This window comes from Protopterus annectens, chromosome 16.part0 (genome assembly GCF_019279795.1).
Source record: "Protopterus annectens isolate FY-2018-M chromosome 16.part0, PAN1.0, whole genome shotgun sequence".
In the NCBI taxonomy this organism is placed as follows: domain Eukaryota; kingdom Metazoa; phylum Chordata; order Ceratodontiformes; family Protopteridae; genus Protopterus; species Protopterus annectens.
In genome coordinates, this window is record NC_056750.1 from 288,778,390 (window position 1) to 288,790,644 (window position 12,255).

A 12,255-nucleotide genomic window follows, 5' to 3' on the forward strand; every position below is an offset into this window, starting at 1 on the left:
TTTCCTCAGGCTCCTCGGAGGAACAGGATTACTCCTTTCCCCCTTATGAAGATTCTGATGCTGAAGATTCCATTCCCTCAGCTTCTCCCCCTGAAGATTATTCCTTTGGGGAAACCTTACATACCATGAGGGAACATTCCCTCTAGGAAGGTCAGGACTACTCCGACTCAAAGAAAAGGCTCCGAGAGTTTCTTTTACTCCCCCAGCACAGACCTCTTGCTATCCCCCAGTTTTAGACATTGTGGATGATGTTTACTTAGAATCTAGTCTAAATCCAGATTCTCTGCCTCCAGCTCCAGCCAAACCAGATAGATACTATAGAGTGCCTGACTCACACAAATTCCTTTACAAAAGCCCTGTTGCTGATCCAGAGACAATCTCCCAGGGTCCCAAAGGGGCTAAGGCTTCTATGGCTAAAAATCCTATACCCTCTGAAAGGGACTCCAGAGCACTAGATAGGTGGGGGAAGAAGGTTTACACCTCAGCTACTCTAGCTATGAGAGCACTGAATTGTCAATTTCACATGCTTAAACACCAGCAATTTCTAATGTCTCAAATAAAACAAAAGATGAGCACGCACCCTCAACAGTCTGAATTGAAGGAAATGCAGGATCTGTTGCATGCAGCTGAACAGGTGGGCAAACATACTTTACAATGTGGATTTGATTCCTTGGAAGCTTCCTGTAGAGCAGCTGTTACTGGGTCTGTTATACGTAGGCATGCTTGGCTAAAGGAACAAACTCTGCCTGATCATGTTAAAGCAAAGTTACTAGATGCACCCTTACAGCAGGATGTCTTATTTGGGGTTAAAGCAGAAGAGGTTTTGAAGAAAATGGAGGATAAGGCAAAATCTATGCAGACGGTCAAAGATTTCTTACAGGTACAACCCCCACGCTTCAGCAGAAATTGGCCAACAAAAAATTGGTCCTTTCCAGCTTCTGACAGACCACAGAGGGGTAAATACAGGCGCCCAAGGGACAGAGGACAAGCACAAATCCCTTACAAACCTCGGCAATGGGGCACTGCAACACAGAAGGGAGGAGAAGACAGGTCCCAAACTACTAGAAGGCAAACACAATGACTTGAACCTCAAACTGCCAAGCAAGACTCTCTTGGCAGCTCCCTTGGGAGGAAAATTAGCACCTTTTGCAGACAACCGGCACATCGTCACAAAAGACAAATGGGTCCTAGACATTATCTCACAAGGATACAGATTCCATTTCCACACCTTGCCAAGGATAAAAGGAATGCCAGACCTGCCACAAAATCAATGGGCAGAGGCACAAAAACAAATTACAGCTCTCATGGACATGAGAGCCATTCAACTGGTACCTACACAGGAGCAAGGCCAAGGATTTTACTCAAGGCTCTTTCTAGTCCCCAGAAAGGACAATGCTTGGAGACCCATACTGGACCTTTCAATTCTAAATACCTTCTGGCAGGTACCCAAATTCAAGATGCTAACACTACAGCAGCTTCTTCCCATGTTGGGCAAGAAAGCCTGGCTAGTAACGTTGGACCTCAAGGAGGCATACCTGCATGTTCCTATCAGACAAAATTGCAGAAGATACCTCCGTTTCATTGCAGGTTCAAACCATTACCAATTCTCTGCACTGCCCTTTGGCTTATCTACTGCGCCCAGGGTCTTCACAAAATGCCTGGCACCAGTAATTGCATACTGCAGACAAAGAGGAATTCAAATATACCCATACCTGGACGACTGCCTCATCCAAGCAGAAAGCAAGGACATTCTCTTACAACATCTGGCTTTTGTAAAACACCTTTTAAGTTGCCTGGGGTACACAGTAAATGAAAATAAATCAAAACTAGTGCCCTCACAAAATATGACATTCCTGGGTGCCAGCTTGAATACAACGGCCCAGATGGCTTACCTGATGCCAGACAAACAACTACAACTAACTCAATACTTCAAAACAATGGCAACAAAGACCCAACTCCCTGCAAGATAAATTCTGCAGGCCTTGGGCTTCATGGCATCTTGCATACTACTAATACCATTTGCAAAACTGCATATGAGGAAATTACAATGGTACCTAAAAAGCATATGGACTCAACACAGCCACAGCTTGGAAACAATGATACCTCTCATTCCCTGCCTTCAACAGGAGTTTCTATGGTGGTCACAGGCATGTCACCTCAACAAGGGTCAGCCTTTCACCTTACCCCCAGCCAGGCAAATTATGACAACAGATGCATCGGACTATGCCTGGGGGGCACACATGGCAGGATGGTGCATTCAAGGCATATGGATTGCAGATCAAAGAAATCTGCACATCAATCAAAAAGAAATGCTTGCTGTACAGAATGCCCTGACAGCCTTCAAGGACCTCTTACATCCAGGACAGCTTATAATAAGGACAGACAACACCACAGTAAAGTGGTACATAAACAAACAAGGGGATACACACTCCTACCCTCTATGCAGGCAAGCAATGACCTTGTGGAACACAGCACTGGTGTACCAAGTTCAATTACAAGCTCAATTCCTGCCAGGAAAAAAGAACACATTGGCAGAAACATCAAGGATCCCCATGAGTGGAAACTGGATCCACAAGTATTTGCAATGATAACTCAAAAATGGGGGCTCCCAGACATAGACCTGTTTGCCAGCCCCCAAAACTATCAGCTACCAAAATTTTGCACAAGGACATTTCACCATCAAGCATGGAAAGTGGACACACTCTCATTCAGTTGGAAAATGCTGACAGTATATGCCTTCCCTCCATTGCCCCTTCTCACAAAGGTGCTGCTGAAAGTCAGGATGGAGAGACACCGAATGATACTCATTGCCCCAGACTGGCCACGCCAGCACTGGTACCCACTATTAAGGAATATGGCCCAGGGCCCACCATGGATTTTACCACAAATTACTCATCTGCTCACACAGCAAGACAGTCAGATTCTACACAGCCAGCTCAAAACCTTAAATTTGGCTGCATGGCAAATCCCCTAAGCAACCAGCCAGCTCCTCTTTCACAAGCTGTTATGGATGTTATACTGGAGGCCAGGAGGCCCAGCACCAGGAAAGCCTACTCAGACAAATGGAAAAGGTTTTGTGCCTGGAACCAAGCTAAAGGCCAAAATACCCTTCAGCCGGACATACCTCAGATTCTACAATATCTAACTGAAATGTTACACAAAGGGCTTTCTTTTTCATCTGTTAAGATCCAAGCCTCAGCTATTTCAGCTCACTACAACACAGATCCTCCCTTATTTTCACATCCACTTCTAAGGCAGTTTCTCAGAGGGGCCAAAAACATTAGGCCTCCCAGGAGAGCACCAACACCAACTTGGGCCTCAATTTTATTCTGGAAAAACTTACATTACCTCCTTTTGAGCCAGCTTTCTCAGCTGACTTAAAGTTTATATCATGGAAGACTGCCCTGCTGCTAGCAATTACTTCAGCCAGAAGAGTCTCAGAGCTTCAGGCACTAATGGCAGTAGAGCCTTTCCTCGTTTTTCATCAAGACAGAGTTTCTCTACGAACTAACCCCTCCTTTATGCCTAAGGTGGCATCCAGTATGGCTCTAAATCAAACCATCCATTTACCCACTTTATTTCCAAATCCACAGAACAAAGGAGAAAGACTCCTGCATTCCTTGGACATTCACAGGCAGCCACGCTATTATTTGGATAAAACTAAGGTCTTCAGAAAATCTGACCAGCTTTTTGTATCCTATGCTACAGCATCACAAGGAAAGGCTATCTCAAAACAGACCATTTCCAAATGGATAGGACATTGCATTCGTTTTTGCTACACCCACCATGGAAAACCAGTTCCTGCTAGCATAAGGCCCCACTCTACCAGGGCAGCAGCTACATCTACAGCCTTCCTCAGGGGGGGTGCCAACCAAGGATATTCTGGTAGCTGCAACTTGGAGTTCAGTACACACCCTCACCAAACACTATCACTTACCACTTTACTCTAAGCCTAGAGCTGGTTTCGCCACTGCAGTTTTGCAGGGCCTCCTAGTCTCCTCTAATCCTGTTTGACTCCACCTCCCATCCTTAGCTTTGGGATTCTACCCACGTGTGATAACTGCAGCAGGGTAACATGATGAACATAGTACAGTTTTGTACCTACCATAAATGTAGATGTTCTAGTGTATACCCTGCTGCAGTCCAGGTTACCCTCCCTCCATCCCCACTCACCTAACTAAAACCTATCAATACCTTAAATTCTGATACAACCTTTGTGGTGTATTTGCTTATAGCTGGAGGGATGTTTTGTTTGTGCTACACTTTTATTATTGGTACTATCTACTGACCACCTTTTGGGGGGGCACCTGACATCTGGGGCAAGAAAAACTGAAGAAAATGGCGTTGGATGCCTCTTATATACCCCTGGCGCACTGACATCAGGGAAGAAGCGACAGCAACCGACACCGGACCAAGACTTTGGAATTCGGGCCGACTGCGGGACCGCCTGACGGCAGGATAACCCAAGTGTGATGACTGCAGCAGAGTATACACTCGAACATCTACATTTATGGTAGGTACAAAACTGTACTTTTTTCCACCTGAGAAATGGTTAAGAAATGACTTACTGTTTCAGAGCAGTCCTTGGTCAGTTCTGATTGTTTCTTAAACACAAACTTGTCTTTGCTTTGGCTCATTAGCAGCAGTACAAAAGAACTGCCTGCTCACACCCTTGTTCTCCACCTCCCCTTCCCTGTTTATTACCTTAAGCCAATCCCAAAGTTAATAAATATTACCTGTGGCGGGCACCATTTTTAAAACTACAACCACCCTTTGTCACTATCATATGTTCATTTATCAGTTTACTCTGTTACCTGATTGTTTCCAGCTCCCTCATAAGAGATACTAACAGGGTCTCTACCCGCTTCGCTCCCCACCCTGCCCCCTATTTCATCCCACCCCTAGTGGTCCTACCTTTATTACACTCACAAACCCCTCCCATCTTTCCAATAGCCAACCACAACGCTAACCCAACATTACCTCCTCCATCTTCCCACTACTATCACACCTCCTCACCTAACATGTACAAGCATACCTTACCTATGCTCACTGCATGCACGCTCCTTGCATATCTTACATCCTACCAAAGCTCCATCATTCCCCCACTCAACCACTACCACAGTACTACTATTCACACCACCACTCATGTCTCACCCTCACTCAGCTCCCCTCCCACCAACTCAAGAACCATCCCTATGCACCCCCCACATATTCTACCAACTATATTACTGAAACATAAATCATCCCTACAACTTAACCTAGTAACCCTCCCACCATACCTATTACCCACAGAGCACAAACATAAAGTTTCCCTAATAAACAAACACATTCAAAAACTGAGAAAACTAATAACCTCATGCTTATCAAAACTAGCCCTAAGTGGAGACATCCGCCCCAACCCTGGCCCTACCATCTCCAACCCCAATCCTCATTATCAGACTAGAAACCACAACTTCTCCCATATCACAGCCAATAGAAAGCCAAGTGACTTCCTTCTACTAAGCCTAAATATTAGAAGTATATCCAACAAAGTCCATGAACTCCATGCCACCATAGACCTGTACTCCCCAGATATAGTCATCCTGACAGAAACCTGGCTAAAACCTCACATTACCAGTGAACAAATACTCCCTACAGGTTATGGCATACTAAGAGTAGACCGACTAAACAAGAAAGGAGGCGGTGTAGCTATAATATTTAAACAGCATCTAAACATCCAGATCTTAAAATCATAAGCTCCACAAATAGGCAATGAAGAAATAATATATACCAACCTCAAAATAAACCAAAACAAAACCATCAGCATTATTGGATGCTACTTCCCACCTGGCCAAAACATCCCTCCACTAGAAAACCTCCTCAGCTGGTCTACCCACCATCTCCCCCAAGAAACTATAATTTTAGGTGATTTCAATATTGACTGGCAATCCTGTTCTGGCAACCATCCAACCCATCATGTAAACCTTCATGGCTTCACCCAACTAGTCCAGTCGCCAACCAGGATAAATAAAAACTCCAGCAAGCACACTACCCTGGATTGGATACTAGTCAGTAAGAGCCCCAGTCATATTTAACAGGCTGCTTATCAGATAGCCTCAGTGATCACTCCCCAACATTCCTACTCAAAAATACCTATACCAGGCTAAACCTGTCATCTACCGTCAAATTCGTAAAAAACTAAACTTTAACCCACTCACATTCATCTCATCCTTCAAAAAATGTAACTGGCATCCTCTAAAGTACCTCAGTCTTGATGACACAGTTGAATTTTTTAATACTATCTTCCTGAGCATCCTTAATTACCATGCCCCCATAAGACTTTCCAGAACCAAAGCACAACCCTCCCCATGGCTACAGAAAAAACACTAAGTCAGAAATGAAAAACAGGGATAAAGCCTGGGAGCACTGGCGCAAAACCAAAACCCCCACAACTAGACAGAAATTCCTAGAACTGCGCAATAGAGTCAAAAAGCTAATAAAACAGGACAAATTCCAATACTACCAGTCTGCCCTAGACTCCTCCCAACACAGCCCCAAACAATTCTGGTCCTCCATAAACTCCATCCTCCACCCAGGTAAAGTCAGTAACCCTCCTCCTAACATCCCTCACTCCTCCGAAAATATTGCTACATCATTCAACACACACTTCACACAAACCTTACTATCACTAGCTAAACAACACAACCCCCCTCCCCTCCAACCCACACCTTCAACTAGTAATCTCCCCACTGCCGTCTCTTTTTCTCCTGTACCTACCTCCAACATAAAAAAACTCTTAACTAAACTTAAGCCCACCAAATTAACAGCAGACAACCTCCCAAGTGAATGCCTACAAATCGCAGCTGATGCTCTGGCCTACCCAGTATCCATCTTGATTAACCGATCTCTGTCAGAAAGTTACGTTCCCACACTGTGGAAAGTATCACATATAGTTCCCCTCCACAAAGGCGACCCCTTCACAGAACTAACCAATTACCGCCCCATAGCTGTTCTCTCTCCACTCTCCAAAATACTAGAGAGATGCATACACTCTCAGGTCTCAGACTACCTCCTTACTAACAACCTTCTTTCCAATACTCAGCATGGTTTCCGACCAAACCATAGCACCACCACTGCCTTACTCTCCTTTACTAACACTATCCTTCAGCATAAAAACAATGGCTATCTCTCCTCTGCTACTTTCCTAGACCTATCTAAAGCATTTGACATGGTCCCACACAAACAACTCTTCTCTGTTCTCAATAACCTATCCTTCTCTCAATCAGTCGGCAACTGGTTTCAGAGTTACCTGTCTGACCGCCAACAATCCGTTGTATGGCAGAATTACATATCTCCCCAACTACCTGTCTCCATAGGGGTTCCCCAAGGATCCATCCTTGGACCCCTACTCTTCTCTGTCTTCACCAATAATCTAGCCTCTGCCACCAAACATGGCACACTCATACAATATGCAGATGACTCAACCATCATCTGCTCAGCCCAGTTCCTACCCAAACTGCAAAAAGTCACACAGGAAGCCTTTTCCTCTGTTGAAACTTGGTTATCCGATGCCCAATTAATACTCAACCCAAACAAAACTAAACTACTCATCTTCCAACCCACCAAACATACTCAAAACAACTCTCACTTTAATATCACAGTAAAAGACAACACCACTATATACCCAACTGAACATATCAAATTGCTAGGAACGGAAATAGACAAACTAAAATTTGACATTCACATATCCATGACCATAAAAAAAGTCCATAAAAAAATAGGAGCGTTCTACAGAAATAAACAACTTCTCACCAAAGCAGCAAAGATTTCAATAGCAAATTCCCACCTTATCTCCACCCTACTTTATGCCTCTCCAATATGTACCAACCTAAGGCAATGCGATCTAAACAAGCTAGAGACCTGCTACAACAAAATCGCCAAATTCGCCACAGGGGCATCCTACTGTAGTCACCACTGTCTCTCATTTGCTGAACTGGGCTGGCTTGAACTCCCTCACCTCCTTCAGTGGTATCAACTCTCACTCGCCCACAAACTAGTAAACCATCCACTAAATGTCCCATCCCTCCAGAATCTACTCCAACCCTATCACAACACCAGACCACTAAGATCCAGCAACAAAAATCACTTGCAGATCACTAAAGCCAATAACTCTGCTGGTGAAGCACTATTTTCTTGTGCCATAGCCAAATTATGGAACTCCCTCCCACCCACAATTACCTACGTACCATCATGCACCCACTTCAAAACTTTATTAAAAGCGTACCTAAAAACATGCTATCTATGCCCTTGCAACTCCCACTCTAATATCACCCACCCCATCCAACCATTACCTTTCTTTCCACCCCACTAACTACCTTGATTATAGCAAGCTCAGATGCTCATAAGCCTAGTACTTATTATACAGCAGGAACTTCTTATTGTAACATTTGTTAATGTCTGCTATGTACTTCGCAGATAAAGATTCTAGTTGTCTACTGATGTACTATGTTCTTCATCTGTAAATATGTTTGTAATTAATTGCTATGTTAATCAAATTGTTAATCGCTATGTAATCCAATGTAAGTACTGTCTGTTTATTTTAACTGTGGAGCTTTTCTCCCCGTGCCGCCGCTGAAAATGGACCTACTTCCAGTCGGACACTCCCGGTCAACAAATGTAAATAAATAAATAAAATATAGAATGCTTGCAACTAGGATTGTGTTGGTGTGGTCTGTTTTCATTTGTATAAATGTATGATTGCCTATGTAATATGTGATGGTTTAATAAGACAGGAATTAAATAATTTATGTAACATTGTTTAGGTTATATGATATATACCAATGTATGTGAAGTAAAATGTTTGTTATGTTAACTATAGTGTGATTACTTTTATATGTATGCAGATTTGCCTATGTCACAAGTGATAATTCAATAAAGGTGTTTGGAAAAAAAAAAGGTCTCTAAACAAAGTGTTGCAGGATGGTTGTCCTCTACTGTTGTTTTCTGCTACTCCCACCATGGTAGATCTCTTCCAAGCAAGGAAAAAGGCCCACTTGACTATGGCCTTATCCTCTTCAGTGGCTTATTGGAATGGGGTGGACTCATGAAGCATTGTGGAGGCAGCACTCTGGTTCTCTCTTCATACTTCACAAAGTACTAAAAACTAGATTCCATTTCAAGGTCAAGAGCAGGCTTTACTAGGACCATTTTCCAGGGGTTCTTGGATCCTTATTCTTCCACATTCCAGATAGGGCAAGCTTTGGGAATCTACCTCAAATACCTCTGAAGCAGTGGTAATGATGAACATAGCACATCTGTGTAAGTCCTTCTTACCTGCCACAGTAGGTGTTTGAATTCCTTATGGCCTCAGTGGCAGCTCCCACCCACCATCACCCATGTGCATAGTTGAGGTGGGTTTCAACCTCTTTGATTTTTTTTTTTTTTTTTTGGCTGTGAATCTACTCTAGCTAGCTGATTCTGGCTTCATGTACTTTTCTCCTATTCTTTGTGGAAGTGAAAAGGCCTGACATTTTACTGCTTGACACAGCTGAAAGATTCCATCTCATGATGTGCTGATCCAATTAGCTGTCACAGAAGAGAGAATGAGGGGAGTCTGAGCTTTTGAATTCTGGCCAGTATTGGGTTACCCTGGCAGATAACTCAAAATGCCACAGAGGCAGTGAGGAATTTAAAATCTATTATTACAGTAAATGTGACTTAAACTGTACTTTCTTACACTGCCTTAGGATATCATGTGCTTGAAGTCTGGCAGTTACAGATAGTCTACTGCCTCTCCTTACTTTTCAGTGCTGTATATTTATAGCAACTTGGGGAAAATGAAGTTAAGGAATGAAGTTAAGGAAATTACATGGTCAAATGGAATATGTAGGAAAAAAACATGTAAAGTTGCTTAGCTGGTAACAAGTCCATGCAGGTCCATACAGATGTGTACAACCCAAAGAGGCAGTTGGCCAGAAGATGAAAGAAGGTAGATTTTTCTAGAAAGAAATTTAGAGAAAACTTCACTTAGGCATAATAATCACTGGCTACACCTACCACAGCGGTCCACTCAGCACAGCAAACAGTAAAAAGTAAATGACTAATGAAAAGAAGCTTTAAATTTTAAGTAGTTAGTGTCCAGCTGAAGTTAAAGCACCGTCATTACAATAGCCATTAAAATGGCTGACACACTAGGTCAGAAAAATTGCAAGTAGTGAAGAGTCTTTAAATAGAAAAAAATCAGACAAAACCGATTATTACCACAAAAATAGCAAAACAACTTTAACTGCAATAGAAAAATGAAAAAAAAAGTTTGAGTTACGTCTGGTGTTACAAACAATCAGATCAACTTTCTAACTTCTCAGGCTTACACTTTAGGCCAGAAACAAATCTAGCTGCTTACACAGTAGGCCAGAAACAGTCTAATTGCAAATAGTTAAAAACAGTGATTTATTGGATGGAATACAAGGCAAAACATTAAATTCAGCAAAAATAATAAAACAATTTTAGGTGCAACAAAAAAATACAACCCCCCCCCCCAAAAAAAAAACATCCCTTAGTTATTTTGAACAAATAGTCAGAACAAGTATTACAGCTTCTCAGGCCGAGGCAGACAAGAACAGCTCTTCAGAGAAATAAGCAAATTACAAACAGTGAAAATAGTCGTTAAATGGAAAAAGCAGGCAAAGCAGCTTAATTCTGCAGAAATAGCAAAACAGCTTTAACTGCAATGGACACACACAAAGAAGAACTTTTCTGAGTTACTTCTGGTGTGACAAATGATGAGATCAACTTTCTAACTTCTCAGGCTCACACTTTAGGCCAAAAATACACTAACTGCAAATAGTTTAAACTGATTTGTAGAGAGAGGAAAGCAGGCAAAACACTAAATTCAACAAAAATAGCAAAATAACTTTAAGTACAGGGGAAAAAATGTAAAAAAAAAAAAATTCCTGAGCCTTTCTTAAACGATATCAAGAACGCTAAGATGATCTCAATATTTAACAAATAATAAAAAGAAAACCAATGAAAAACATCTGTAAATTTGACCAGTTAGAAACAGCAGCCATTAATGGCACTTTTCACTATGATAACTACTAGTAATGTATTTCGGCTTTTCCCATTTAGGGGTCACCACAGTGTAACTCCAGTCCGCTAATGATTGGCAGTGGATTTTTACGGTGCCGAGTTGCCAACCCGAACTTTCAAGGAAGGCACACCCATTCACGCTTGCACCTACCTGCATATCTTTAACGTTACTCCACCATGGGGAGGACATGCAGACTCCACACAGAAGCTGCTCCAGCCAAGAATCGAATGGGAGAACCTCTTGCTGTGAGGCGACAATGCTAACCGCTGCACCACCGCGGCCCTTCACTATGATAGCTACTGATGTCTCAAAATGGCTCACACTCTAGGCCAGAAACAGGGTAATTGCAAATAGTATAAACCATCATTTAAATGGAAAAAAAAACAGGCAGAACTGACTTAAATTCCAGGAAAACAGCAAAATGAGTAAAAAAAAAAAAAAAACTTTTCTGACTTAATCAGAACATCATTCCAACTTCTCAGGCAGAGGCATGAAGCATGGCTCTTTAGAGTCTTTCTTAAAAGAGGTTGTGACAGGGGAGAACCCGTGGCAGTGTACCCCCTCATGAATTGTAATAGCACACTGACCACAAAACAAAAAGTAAACGTAAATATCAGCTTCTTTGAGAAACTAAAAGTGCCCGATAGTTATAAACAGACTAGATAACCTCCACACTAAAGTTTAAAAAAAGACTTGAAAAAGGATGAAATGCTTCAGGCTGGACCCATTCCAAATGTTGGACCTGTGGTCCTAGTGGAAAGTAGAATGGGGAGGGTAGCCAGTCAGTAATTTCAAGTTGAGTGATTCTGTTGCACTGTGATCAGTTTTTTCTGACACTTCCACTAGAGGTTCATTAGAGAGTCACAAGTACATACATCACACACAAGCGCGCGCACACCACACACACACACACACACACACACACACACACACACACACACACACATGCACAGTTAGATACTGTGTGTGATTTTGTGCTTTGGAAGTAATGGTAGTTCAGTGGTACTTCCAGTGCTTTGAGGATATTACCATGCAGCATTTTGGTAAATCATTTTAGAATACTATTCTTGTGCAGTCGCTGACCAACAACAGCTATTATTCAACATTTCTATACTCTGAGTAAGTAATATTCCATAAAGGAGCCCAAACGTGTTTCATTTGAGGTCCACGTAAGTCAAAAATGTATG

At 42.4% G+C, this 12,255-nt stretch overlaps 1 protein-coding gene across 1 annotated transcript in view; it reads left to right on the forward strand.

Moving 5' to 3' along the window:
- Positions 1-12,255, forward strand: part of LOC122790500 (collagen alpha-1(XXVII) chain B-like) — a 2,222,694-nt gene that overhangs the window by 519,575 nt on the left and 1,690,864 nt on the right. The gene's annotated exons all lie outside the window — the stretch shown is intronic.